The 13249-nt window shown below is 48.0% G+C and overlaps 1 long non-coding RNA gene across 1 annotated transcript; it reads right to left on the bottom strand.

Moving 5' to 3' along the window:
• Nucleotides 1–11096: 11096 nt before the first annotated feature.
• Nucleotides 11097–12912, bottom strand: LOC123627559. Its single transcript, XR_006731343.1, has 4 exons — nt 12424–12912; nt 12109–12166; nt 11725–11777; nt 11097–11440 (listed from the first exon to the last, which is right to left on the bottom strand). It is a non-coding gene; the product is annotated as an uncharacterized LOC123627559 (long non-coding RNA).
• Between the last annotated feature and the right edge of the window lie 337 nt (nt 12913–13249).

Below are 13249 nucleotides of genomic sequence, written 5' to 3'. Positions count from 1 at the left end.
CCATGCCAGAATTAAGGGTTTGGAGAGAATGTCACCTGGAATGTCACAGCGTTGACGTCGGGGTTAATCAGAGATTAACCCAGGAATGGGTGTATAAGGATGTTTATCACAGAATTACATATGACTTTGAAAAATTGAAAACCTAAATGTGCAACAAAGGTCTGGTTAAATAAATTAAGGGAGAGCTAAATGAGGAAATAATATGTGGCTGTTAAAAATTAATTCTTTTTAAAGAATATTTAATAACCAGGGGAAAGCTTCCGCTCTAAGGTTAAGAAAAAAAGGAAAATTCAGCATATTATGGTTGGTATTAGTTCTGTTTTGGTTTTGGTCTTTTTTTTTTTTATTCAAATAATTGCTCTTTTCTTTAATTAAAAAGAAGACTAAAATTTTAACATAGATCACTCTGGAGTTTGTGGGGTTATAAGTGACTTGTGTTTTTTTGTGTTTCACTTCTATGTGATTTCCAAACTCTCCATGATGAACAAAGTAATTTTAAAATCAGTAAAAGTAAACATTACTTTTGAAGAGTGGGAGTGCAGTTTGTATTGGTTGGTTTACTTGGCAAAGACACAGGAGATCAGAAATTAAAAAGGAGACATTACAACTGATACCACAGAAACACGAAATATCACCCAGGACTACTGTGAAAACCTCTATGCCCACAAACTAGAAAACCTAGGGGAAATGGATAAATTTAGGGAAACACACAACCTTCAAAGCCTGAATCAGGAAGAAATAGAAATCCTGAACAGCCCAATAATGAGTAGTGAGGTTGAAACAGTAACAAAAAAATCTCCCAGTAAAAAAAAAGCCCCAGCCCAGACAGATTCACAGCTGGATTCTAGCAGACCTACAAAGAACTGGCAGAACTCTTCCGTAACATTGAGAAGGAGGGAAACCTCTCTAACTCATTCTATGAAGCCAGTATCACCTTGATACCAAAGCTAGGAAAGGACATAAGAAAAAAGGAAAACTACAGACCAATATCCGTTATGAACATAGATGCAAATACTATCGAACCTAATTCAACAGCACATCAAAAAATAATCCACCATGATCAAATGGGTTTCACCCCAGGAATGCAACGATGGTTCAACATATGCAAATCAATAAATATAATTCACCACATAAACATCATACTAAATGGGAGAAAGTTGAAAGCATTCCCCCTAAGAACTGGGGCAAGACAAGAGAGCCCACTGTTACCACTTCTATTCAACATCGCGCTGGAAGTCTTAGCCAGAGCAATCAGGCTAGAGAAAGAAATAAAGGGCATCCAAATCAGGAAAGAGGAGGTCAAATTATCCCTATTCACCAATGATATGATCCTGTATCTAGAAAACCCTAAAGACTCTGAAAAAAGACTTCTAGAATTGATAAATAAATTCAGCAAAGTCTCAGGTTACAAAACCAATGTACAAAAAAAAAAATCTTTGGCAGGAAAAAAAAAGAAAGGAAAAACAAAGGGGAGGGATAGGAAACAGAGAAAAAGTAGGTTTAGGGGCTCTTCTGAAATGGGCTTTGAACTATTGGATGGTTTCTTTCTATTCTACTTTTTTGTGTTCCTGTTTCTCTCTTACCAAGTCAGAGAGGTGCAAGTTGGATTATGGATCTGTGGCAGTCACAAGGAGAACTGGCGTGTGAGCACACACACAAGAGTGAGGTGACAGCTCCTTTCCATGTCTCCCAGGAATTCCCTGGTATAAGAAAGGACAAGCAGTCTGGGAGACCTGGCCCCTCCCCACCAACCCCCACAAAATTGAGCAACCCTTGATCATGGTACTCAGCGATTGTCATGTAATAGTTTCCAAGTCTCCCTGCTGCCCCAGAGTCGCATGAGGCCAGACTTGACATAGTATGATCTCATGATCCCAAAAATATTTGAGGAATAAATTATTATCAGACCATCTGGTTGAGCCAGATAAACGCATCCAGACCTGTGCCCCGTCCCCAACTCTGGCATCTCAAAGACACAGCTGATCTTCTTGCTATCAACCCCAAAGACCAGGACCAGACTCTCAAGACATCCTACAGCTGATTTTGGAGATCAGGACAGGACTTCGAATTTTGAATCTTTTGCGGGCAGAGCCCTGGCCAAACCAGATCACTTCTTCAGGGCCTCACCCGTGGGAGGAGAGCTCAGGACTAGGGGATTTCTAAGGTGCTTTTGAGCACTAATAGTCTATGATTCTTTGATTGTGGAATTTACATGCAAGAGAATATGTGTGTGCGTGCGTGTGAGTGTGTGTGTGTGTGTGTGTGTGTGTGTGTATGTAATGCTTATTTGCCCAAATGGAAGATAACTAAGTGCATAGATGAAAATGTCAATGACATTTAATCCTAAGGGCAAAATGGAAAGAAATACCATTTGTTAAGCAACTCCGGAGACTCTGGGACTATCCTAGGTATTTTTACCGTGTTACCTCATTTAATTCTTACAATAACCCAAGTGACTCTATGACGTTGTTACTCATTTTGCAGTTTGGAGTGAAATGACTCACTCAAGCTCATCCAGCCATTACAAGCCACAGACGAGAAACAATACCCAGAGTGTCTAACCTCAAAACTGTGGATCCCTGGTTCAATATGTTTGGGGACCCCTCTCCTACAGGAGGATCCATGGGTGCTGTGGAGCGGGGTCAGGTACCACCCAGACCTTGTCACTGTGGTCGTCCTCGGCCCTGATGCAGCACTGCTGAGCTGGCACCATGTCTGCCACTAGACTCATCCTCACGGCTCTTGACAACCACGCCCCACCCCACGCCTCACACTGCAGCTGCTGCCCAGGGGCCCTTGAGGTTGGATGAAGAGTGACCACAGCCCCAGGAATCCCCCCTAGGTGGCCTTGTTTTGTTTGTGAAATGTGTGCCCCAGAGGCCGGAATGAAGGGGAGTTCACTGAAAGTCACACTCAGGACTAGACGAATCCCAGCCCTCGCGGTGCCTGGGACTGACACACACCTCCCCACTCGGGGTCGTTCTCTGCCTCCTCAGGGGAGGTGCACCTCCTACCTGCCACCCCTACAGGGCTGGGGCTGACGTTGTGACTAAGTCCACACTTTAATGACTGCAACCGACTGCCATTGCTAAGAATATGCTTCCTGTCCAGGAGCAGAGCACAGGTAAGGACCCAGAAGACCAGAGTTCCATTCCCTTTTCTGTCCACCACGCCACGTTGCTTCTCTAAGCCAATTTTATTCGTACGAAAGTAAATTGCAAATGTTTGACACACGCTTAGCCATTTAGGGAGGCTAAGTCATATTGAAAAGAGCATTTGACCAGGAAACCACTCGTCATTTGATTGCTATAATACTTAGCAGTGAGACTTTGGGCAAGCCACCAACACTCACTGAGCCTGAGTTCCCAGATTATAAAGGAAAGGAACTTCTATTTCAAAAGTCCATGATTTGGCCAGGCATGGTGGCTCATGCCTGTGATCCCAGCACTTTGGGAGGCTGAGGTGGGAGGATCATATGAGGTCAGGAATTTAAGACCAGACTGGGTAAGAGTAAGACAAAAAAAAAATAAAACAAAAACAAAAACCAAAATTAGCCACACCTGGGTGCCTGTAGTCCCAGGTCCTCAGGGGGCCTGGGAGGCTAAGGCAGGAGGATCGCTTGAGCCCAGAAGTTCGAGGCTGCAGCGAGGTACAATGACACCACTGCCCTCTAGTCCAGGCAACAGAGTGAGACCCTGTTGCAAAGAAAGAAAACAAACAAACAAACAAACAAAAGGTCCCTAATTTGCCCCAGACCACGAGCTTTCTTGGGGTGCCTCCCAACTCTAGAGCTTGTATCTCGTTGAGCAAGTCTGCATTCACCTTTCATGACTTTTCTGAGTTTACTTCCTCCTGGCAGGACTGAGCTCCAGCCTCCTTCTGTCGAGCCGTGCGGTTCCATGGCTGCAGCAGCGACTGAGAGCAGCACTGGAGGCCAGCCACCACCTTCCAAGAGGCCCCGTCTTGCCTGACTCGGGGGCTGCCTGCTGACCTGTCCCCCAGCTGCTGCCATGTCGCAGCCCTGCCTGGCAACCCTCCCCAGCGACTCGCAGGTGCTGCCTGCCTCTCGCAGACGCTGCCTGAAGAGTCAGCTGGCCCCGGCGCCTTTGCCACTGGGAATACTGGCACCAGCTCCTCGGAGTGTGTGGAGCCGCCGTACCCTGGGGCCTTCGAAGGTGCCTCGTGCAGACGAGCTCCCGCAGGGTGGATAATCTCACCCCATTGCACAGATGGGGACCTGTGGCCACAGGACCTCCTCGTCTTCCAAGAAGGAACAAAGGGAAGGTGTCAGCCAGGGCAGAAATAAAAGCTTCAGCACCCTCCCGGAGCAATGTGATCGGTCATGCGTCTTTTTACCTTTCGAAAACTTCGTCGGGTTTATATATAGCCTCCATCCTGTCCCTCTGAACTCGGCAGGGCTCGCAATCAGTCACTGGGCTGAACACCTGGAACTCTGTGGGGATTATCATTAGAAGGATGCGAGGCCAGGTGTGGTTTTGGACCAGAGACCTATTGGAATAGGGAGCATTTCTCACTTTCCAAGTTTGCTCTGCTCAAGTTAAAACAATTAACCTCCTTTCCCCTTCAAACAACTGTTCTCTGAAGCTTTCTACCAGCAATATCCAACCCAAAGACACAGTGTCAAAAGTGGACTCTCTGCCCTTCAAAACCTTTGCTGGAAAGGCAGGTGACACCTGTCCTTGGGGCTTCTTGCTGCCATTGGCACCTTCTTTTCCCCACTAATTCCACCCACTCCTTCTTGACACTGGAACCTCCCAAGAGCAGGGATTTGCTCTGGTGCAGAGGTCAGGAAGAGATTGGAGCAAAAAGGGGGTTTGACCACAGTTAGGACCCCTTGAATCCAGGAGTTCGAGACCAGCCTGAGCGACATAGCAAGACCCCATCTCTATAAAAAATGGAAAAATCAGCCAGGCGTGGTGTTACCCCAGCTACTGGGGAGGCTGAGACAGAAGAATCACTTGAGCCCAGGAGTTTGAGGTTGCAGTGAGCTATGATAACATCACTGCACTCTAGCCTGGGCAACAGAGCAAGACCCTATCTTTAAAAAAAAAAAAAAAGACATAGCTGTTGGCACATTCTCCTTCTTCTGCTGTAATATCTCCCAGGACACACACACACACACACACACACACACACACTCACTCTCTCTCTTTCTCTCTGTTCGTGACATTAATGTTTTCAGGAAATCACATAGCTCTTCTTACATAATATTATAGCTAGCGTGAATTGATGCTTATTCCATTCTGGGCACTGTGCTAGGTGATTTTCATGCACTAATGACTTCATTTAATCTTCACAATAATCCTATGAGGAAGTGGGAGGGATGAACTTGAGGCCCAAGCACTGACTAGCCCAGGTTACCCAGCTAGCAAGTGGGAAAGCGAGGGCTTGAGACCCAGTCTTATCTAACAGACGAGCTTGCTAGTTGTCTGAGACCCTCTCTGTGATTTAGGGGGTGAACTGGAACTGCCAAGGCACTGCTGGTCTGTATGAGGCAGCCCCAGCCATCGCTTGGCACCTACATGCCCGAGACAGAGGCTCACCCTCCCCCATCTCACACAGCTGCTTTTTATGAGGTTACAAGGAGGAGCGGCAATGGCCTGCCACCCTCTGAATACATCGCCCAGGGCCGGGTTTTCAGATAACGGGAAATACCTGTTCATAGAAGTTAACTGATTATCTTGCAGAAATGATCTAACCCAGTGGTTTTCAAACTTAGCTGCACATGAGCCAACTGGGGAGGGTTTTTTAAGTCCTGCAGACCCTCCTGTTACAGAATGCATGGCTGTGTCCCCCCAAAATGCATACGTTTAAACCACAATCCTCAATGGGACAGTATTTGGAGGTGATGAGGTCATGAAGGTGGAGTCCCAGGATGGGATCCGTGTCCTTAGAAGAAGAGACACTCGAGAACTGCTTCCTTTCTCCTTGCCCCCTGCCATCTGCTCTTCTACAACGATGTCCGTCTGCAAACCAGGAAGAAGGCCCTCACCAGAGACCGACCGTGTTGACACTCTGACCTTGGACTCACTATGAGAAATAAATTTCTGTTGTTGAAGCCCCCAGTCTATATTTTTGGTATAGCAGCCCAAAATGAGGAAGACATACCCCACACCATTTAAATCAACATGTAATGGGGACCCAACTGACAGAATTTTTTCAATAATATTGCATATTTTCAAACAATCACGAATTTACAGAAAAGTTGCAAATACAATCCAAAAAACTTTTTCCTGAACCAACTGAGAGTAATTTGCCAAACTACTGCATCACCTTCCTCACGCATCCTCGTGTCTATTTTCTACAAACAAGGATGTTCTCTTGTACAACCTTGGTGCAAACATCAACCTCAGGAAGCTAACACTGTTACATCCCTACTCACTAATCCTCAGACTCCATGCAAGTTTCACCAACCATCCTAACGGCATCCTTCACAGCAAAAAGGTCCAGGTCAGAAGCACAAGTTGCAGGGTTGCAACTCAGGTGTCAGGTGCCTTTGGTCTCCAGCAGTTGGGAATCGTTCCTCAGTCTTTCCTTGACTTTCATGGCCTTGACACGCTTGAAGGTTATTTTGTAGACTGCTCCTCGATCTGGGTTTGTTTGACATTTCCTTAGAGCTGGATTCTGTTTACTCATCCTTGGCAAGAACATCACAGAAATGATGCTAGGCTCTCCTTGCCTCCCATTGAGTGGCTCACAATTTTGGTTTGTCCTATAACTGATAATATTCACTTTGGTCACTTGATGAAGATGGTGTCTGTTAGGCTTCTCCACTGTAAAGTGACTCCTTTTTCTTTGTAAATTGACTGTAAACTACGGTGAGAGGTGAGAGGAGGGTTGCACGGTGGGTGGTATCAGCCAGGCCCAGCCTGCTCTGGAGCTTCTCCCTGACTCTCCCCCTGGGGCTCCTTCCCACTCCCCCCAGGCGACCTGCAGGTATCTCCAGTGGAGCATTCGGTCTGGTCGTCTGCATTTCTCTCTCCTCATTGTATGACTGTCTTTCATCTTCGAACCCAAGACCCCTGGTGCTTTGTGCTTGATAGATGTTGGATACATGAATATTCAAAGGAGAAAGAACCAGAAGAAAGGAAAAAGAATCCCCCAGATGTTTTTGGTTTATCTGTACTTTTTTTCTTTTTAGAGACAGGGTGTTGCTCTGTGACCAGCCACAATCACAGCTCACTGCGGCCTTGAACTTCTGGCCTCAAGCAATCCTCCCACCTCAGCCTCCCGAATAGCAGGGACTACAGACATGAGCCACCACGTCTAGGTAATTTTTCTATTTTTAGTAGAGACAGGGTCTCGCTCTTGCTCAGGCTGGTCACCAACTCCTGACCTCAAGCAATCCTCCTGCCTCGGCCTCCCAGAGTGCTAGGATTACAGGCGTGAGCCACCGCGCCCAGCTGAATCTGTTTTCTTGATGACTTGTACAGTGTCTGCCCCTCTCTTCCCTGGGCCTTAACGCCTGCTCCATTCTGGCCTCTTGTTTCTAAGCACCGTTCGTGGGTAACTAACACGTCTCTGGGCCTCATCCTCTCCTTTCCTTCTAATCCTCCCACGGCTCCCCCCGCCCTCCCTGGTGGTCACGGCCCCGAAGTGTACCCCCACCCCCAGGACTCCGGGCCCCCAGGAATCCCCCCATGTACCCAATCACTTCTTCAACAAGTACTTTGAGTACGTAATCACAGCCCGGCACTGTGCAGGGAAACACAGTAGGAATAAATCCAACCCAGAGCTTGCGGTCTAGCGGAGGGACAGGTGCTAAACAAACACAATAGACACAGAATCACAAATGGTGATGAGCTGTTCATACAATCAAGGGATGCCGTGAGAAGAAGTGAGAACGGACCTTCATTTAGGCAGCCGGTGGAGGGGAAAGAGAAGGTGCCTCCAAGGAAACGACATTCAAGCTGAGACAGAAGGTTACGGATACATTGGATGGGGAAAGGGAGAGAAAGTCAAGGGCAAGAGCCTAAGACAGGAAGAAGCTGGGTGTGATTTACCAAGCGAGGGCTGGAACTGACGGGGCACAGCTGGGGCAGATCTTCGAGGCCCTTCCATGGGGTTGGGTGTTTTGGGTTCCATCCTAACGTAGGAAAGCCACTGGGGGAGTGTCAAGGTGAGGAGAAGGAGAAGAATTATCTGAATTATGTTTTACAAAGATCACCGGGGCTGCCGAATGGAGAGGAGGTTGGTGGGGGCCACAGGTAGGGAAAGCGGGGTCCCTTCTGGTAACCCCAGAATATGTGAGGTCTCTTCCTGGCTGCATTTGTGAGTTCTGTGCCTTCATCTGTTTTTATCTTGCTCTTTGACCACGTTAAAAAATCACTCAGTTTCTTTGCAGCTTAAAAAGAAAAAAGCAGGGACAACAGAAGTATTAGCCCACTTTCCGCTAATGGTCTGAACAGCTGCCGGAACACCCCTGGGTGCAATAAAGATTCACAACAGGATGGGAACAGGTGTGACCATCTTTTCTTACGCAGCAAATGGCAATTTCAGTGGGTTGGCACCAATTGGTCTAATTGGCAAGAAGCTGGCTGGGGTCTTCTGCTGAACGGACAGCAGGCCGAGGGGCCAAACCGAGGCACCAGGAGAGGACCCCGGCACAGCACCCAGTGGGCTCCACCAGTGCGTATCCACCGATGCCTTCACAACTGAATCTGTCTTTCGCACAGCAAGGGTGCTTCTTGAACTCCACGGAATCATTTTCCGGTTTTAGAAGCACCTTCCAACTGGGCGAGGTGGCTCAAGCCTGTAATCCCAGCACTCCAGGAGGCCGAGGCAGGAGGATTGCTTGAGCTCAGGAGTTCAAGACCAGCCTGAACAAGAGGGAGACCCCGTCTCTACTAAAAATAGAAAAATTAGCCAGGCATGGTGGTACACACCTGTGGTCCCAGCTATTCGGGAGGCTGAGGCAGGAGGATTGCTTGAGCCCAGGAGTCTGAGGTTGCTGTGAGCTAGGCTGACGCCACAGCACTCTAGCCCGGGCAACAGAGCGAGACTCTGTCTCAAAAAAAAAAAAAAAAAAAAAGCACCTTCCTTCCCCTATTTCTGCCCTGCCCAAAAAGAAGGTTCCTAGGACTTAAACCTGGAACGCCATGGCCTCCTCACCAGAGACAGACTGGGCATCTCTTCAGCCTGGGGCTCTGGCCAGCCGGTGCCTCCACCCTCCTGTCTTCCTCTTCTCAGCCTCGCGCCACCAACTCCCCTGAGTACAGCAACAACCGGGGTACAACCTGGAGGTACAAACTCTTTCCTTGCTGGGAAATCAGGACACGCACACCACAGTGTTTGGGACTGGCTTCACCAGACAGAGCCCCCTGCTGGCTCTGGCCACACTGTCGTCCCACCACACATGGTGGAGCCCAGCAGGGTCTTAACGACCATCCACTGGCCCCTCATTGTGGCAACACAGTAGAACTTCCTGGAATTCTTTCAAACTCTCCATGTTTGAAATATGGCATAAGAGCAGAAGGAAATACTATTTGGCCGTGAAAAGGAATGAAGGACTGATACATGCTACAATGTAAAGGAAACCCGAAACCATCATGCTGAGTGAAAGAAGCCAGGCACAGAGAAATGCGCAGCAAATGATTCCGTTTATAATGCAAACGTCCATGGTAGGCAAATCTACAGACAGAAGGTAGATTAGTGCTTGCCTAGGGCTGGCGGGGGCGGGGACATAGGGAATAATTGCTAATAGGCACATTGGTATTTTTTTGGAGGTGATGAAAATGTTCCAAAATTAGATAGAGGTGATGGTTGCACAACTCTGTGACTAACATAAAACCCATCGAATTGCACACTTTCAAAGGGTGGATTTTATGGCACGTGAATTACATCTCAATGAAGTTCAAATACATCCATGCCTGTGCCCGCCTCCTTCCCAATTAAACCAGAATGTCTGGGGGCCAAAGCCCAGGCATCAGTGGGGTGTCAGAGCTCCCCAGGTGATTCTAATCTGTACTGATGACGGAGGACCACTGGTCTAACCGTCCGTTAGGCAGCTGGGGACACTGGGGTCTAGACAGTTGCAATGACTCTCAGTGTCACTTAGCAGAGGCAGGACTAGAACCCAGGCTTCTAAAGCCAGGTTATCTCCAGCCCTGCTCTGTGCTCAGACCCCTGATTGAAGCCAAAATTCCTCAGACAGTTGCCTGCCTAACACCCCTCACTACATGCTCTCGAGCCTCCCCGACCCCCCCTCCCAACGTTTCTTGAATCGCTCTCTTTCCAGAATTTCCAAGCTGCCTCACTTGTCAATATCACTCTTCTAAACTCCCTGCTCCCTCCTTAGCTCGTCCACCGATTTTGAGTTATTTATCGAGCTGTTGCTGTTCACGCTCCAGGGCTCCCACCTACTCTGCAGCCCAGCTTGGGGCTCTCAGTTGTCCTATTTCCTTCCAGTCAATTTCTTACCCATTATGAATTTGCGTGTGCAAATGCCTGCATTTACATTTAACACACAAAGTCGGTACTGTCTTCATCTGAACGGTTCCATCCATTCAATCTTTACAGTCAGAGAGGAGAAGCTATGCATCACAGGAGGCTGGACCCCTTAGGGAAGACAGTGTAATTGGCTGTTCATAATTCCCATTTTGAGTTAGATGGCTGTTTAAACTTTAAGGAATCTTGACTACAAATGGATCTCCAGGGTGAGAATATAAGAAGCCCTCCTCTGATGTCATTGTCAGGAATGACTGCTGTCATGAAACCAGAAACATGTCATAACCGGGGCTTTAAGAGGAAAAATAAAAACAGGCAAAACTGAGAGCTTTCAAAAGGAGGATTTAATAAACATTTTTGGGGGGCAGGCACAGTGGCTCACACCTGTAATCCGAGCACTTTGGGAGCCCAAAGTGGGAGGATCAATTGAGGCCAGGAGTTGGAGACCAGCCTGGACAACATAGTGAGATCCCATCTCTACAAAAAATTTAAAAATTAGCCAGGTGTGGTGGCACATCCCTGTAGTTCCAGCTACTTGGGAGGCTGAGTTAGGAGGATCTCTTGAGCCCAGGAGTTGGAGGCTACAGTGAGCTTTGATTGTGCCACTGCACTCCAGCCTGGGACACAGAGTGAGACCGTGTCTCTAAAATTTAAAAAAAAAAAATTTTTTTAATCTACATTTTTGTTCATAATTTGGTCAGCAAATGCATGGATATTTGTGCTTCCTAAGCACTGAGACATTTGTAACACATTCTCATCGGTCAAATGTAAAGACAAGGGTTGTATTGATTTACATCTATATCCTTTTGTTGCTTTAGGACTTAAAACTTTTAAAGGTCGCGAGCTTTCTCATTCGTCTTCTTATCTGCCCCTCCTCACTGCTTCCACTGGAATCCAGCGCAGACTCAGGGATCAACAAATGTGCTTTGAATGAAGCCAGCACCAAATCTCAGATGCAGATGGAGACCAGGGACTAGGAAATGAGGAAGGGAATAGCATAGCCAACATATTTAGCATTATCATACTACACACCACATCAGTCCACGAGTATCTATTGAGCTCCATGTGTATACCAGGCACTGTTGGGGGCACTAAGGCGAGTCACTGAACACAACCCGCCAAGCTCTCCAGAAGCTTCCATTCTACAGAAAAGAAACCTCCCCGCTTTGGCTGCCGGGATGCAAGGAGTCTGCTGGACCCCGGGGGAAAGTTCCAGAGCCTGAACTGCAGACACTTGCCCCATCTGCCCCCACTCACCACGCTCCTTTCATGGGTCTTTTCACACAGTTTGTGTCACTTCATCTCACCACCTGTGGAGCAGAGAGCATTATTCCCCTCTGTGGGTCAAGCAGCCAAGGTCGCGGAGGGCGTTAATGTGTTCACGGTCACACAGAGCTGGGAGTGAGCACCCAGGTGACCGAGGTCCTAGTCTTGTGTCTTTGCATTTTACCACCCAGTTTCCCAATGAAACAAGGAAGCTCTGGGGGCTGGAAGTGGAGCAGGGAGATAGTTCGTCTTGGCCTAAACACTGAAATGTCCCTCTCAGAAACAGGTGGAAAATAACAGCTGCAAAAACAACCTTGCATTGGCTGAAACACTGAAGCTCTGTCCTCGGCTTTGAAAGTGAGACTATTTCCTTACCTGAAAGCTTGGGACTTCCGTGACCGAAGAAGTTGTGGGCCCCACCCAAGAGATTGTCCTGGAGTGGAGAGAGAACAGCCAACAAGATATATTGGAAGGCAGCGGTAGAAAAAATACAAACAATAAAGTTGTTTTCTAATCGTAAACTAGCAGGTCTCCGGGAAAGGCTGATTTGTGACAAGGAGGCGCTTATGAGTGGCTGCGGTATGCCACTGTCACAGCTGCGTGGCAAGGCTGGGGCCATGCTGTGCTTCTTGGAGAGACCTCCCTCTGTGTCGCATTTTATGATTAAATACCTGGGTAATGATCACCAACCTGTGGCTCTCGAGTCTTGTGTGAGAAGTTTGCAGTCTCTGCCTGCAGTGCTTCTCTGCAAAGAGACTGGTGTCAGGGACAGATATCCGGGTTCTTCCTCATTCTCATTGTTTTCGTTTCGGTTCTTTTCCCCAGAACTCAAACACCCCCCTCCCTCTGCTCTAAGACCAAAAAGGCCCCCGGGCCTCTTCTCCCACCATCCTGCTGACCCAGACGAGACTGGGTCTAGCTTGATCTCACTGAGAGGTTGGCTTTATCCAGCAAGGAACAGGGAGCCTCTGAAGGGCTGTGAGCAGAGAAGAAATCATTAGAAGAGTCATCCAGGCAGTCGTGCTCATGTGAATTGGACGGGAGCACAACTTCATTCTATCCCAGAGCAGAGTGTGAGGGACAATGGCGCACTGGTGCCACCTCCAGGCAGCCAGCCTCCATTACAGAAGTGGTTTCCCCAACGGCTGACCGACTCCCCTTCCGAAACCAAACCTGCAAAACAGAAAGTCATCTGTCTGTTTGGACGAGGCTGAAAAGAACAAAGCTTCGGGGAAGTGGCTCTGCTAGAGACGCCAGGGCTGGCCTGGGCCTCCCTGCCCTCCCTCAGTAGAGGCTGATTTTTAAGGTGGTTCTTGAATTGCTTCAGCAATAAAACCTCCCAGGCTGGGCTGGAGAGACGCCACTACCACCATTGAAATCTGTTTGACAACAGATCTGCAAATCAGCACCTTTGCCAAAATACAGGCTTGTCATTTCCCAGAGGCAGGCGAGGAACTAGTTCTTGTTTCAACTGACAGGTCACATTGGAAAGAGAAAGCGTCGGCACTGAGACACT

This window comes from Lemur catta, chromosome 25 (assembly GCF_020740605.2).
Source record: "Lemur catta isolate mLemCat1 chromosome 25, mLemCat1.pri, whole genome shotgun sequence".
Classification (NCBI taxonomy): domain Eukaryota; kingdom Metazoa; phylum Chordata; class Mammalia; order Primates; family Lemuridae; genus Lemur; species Lemur catta.
Note: the sequence above shows the minus strand (reverse complement) of the source record. Positions and strands in the feature narration are given on the sequence as shown.